Raw genomic sequence first — 512 nt, forward strand, 5'->3', positions numbered from 1 at the left:
GGGGGCAGGGGGCGCCCGGGAGGGCCCCCCGAGAGTGCTTTGGCCAGGGCTGGGCAAACGGCAAACGCCCGTATCCTTGCCTTGCCCTCTTTCAGAGCCCACCCCTGGGGTCCTAGCCCTCCCGCCCTGCCCCCTCAGAGGAGGCTCAGCCCAAGACGGTTGCCATGGCTACAGCCGGGCTGGGCTGAGAATTCGGTTCCCAGCTCGGTGTCTGGGACAGTTGATTTGCATCACAGGAGGTCCAGGGCTCGGACCCCCAACACCTCCCCGGGCCTGGCGTCCCCCAGCCCTTCCCTGCGACAGGCTCAGGGCCCCCACAGGCTCTATAGGCCCTCCTGGCCATCACATCCACTGCCTGCCGGCAGACGCAGGTGGGCGTGGCTAGCCGGCCCTCCTCCCACCAGGGCACGACAGCAGGAAGGACGGTCTCTGGGCCCCGGGCTTCTCAGCGAGGTGGGGGCCAGGAACGCTGCCCGGCCCAGCTTTGTCTGCTGGGGGTTGAAAACCAACCC

General features: G+C 68.8%; 1 protein-coding gene across 1 annotated transcript in view; it reads right to left on the reverse strand.

Annotated features, from left to right (window-relative positions):
* Nucleotides 1–512, reverse strand: part of LOC105001803 (neurogenic locus notch homolog protein 1-like) — a gene marked incomplete at its 5' end in the record, with an annotated part of 18,401 nt that overhangs the window by 12,917 nt on the left and 4,972 nt on the right.

The sequence above is a fragment of the Bison bison genome, unplaced genomic scaffold, assembly GCF_000754665.1.
Source record: "Bison bison bison isolate TAMUID 2011002044 unplaced genomic scaffold, Bison_UMD1.0 scf7180017855184, whole genome shotgun sequence".
Taxonomy (NCBI): domain Eukaryota; kingdom Metazoa; phylum Chordata; class Mammalia; order Artiodactyla; family Bovidae; genus Bison; species Bison bison.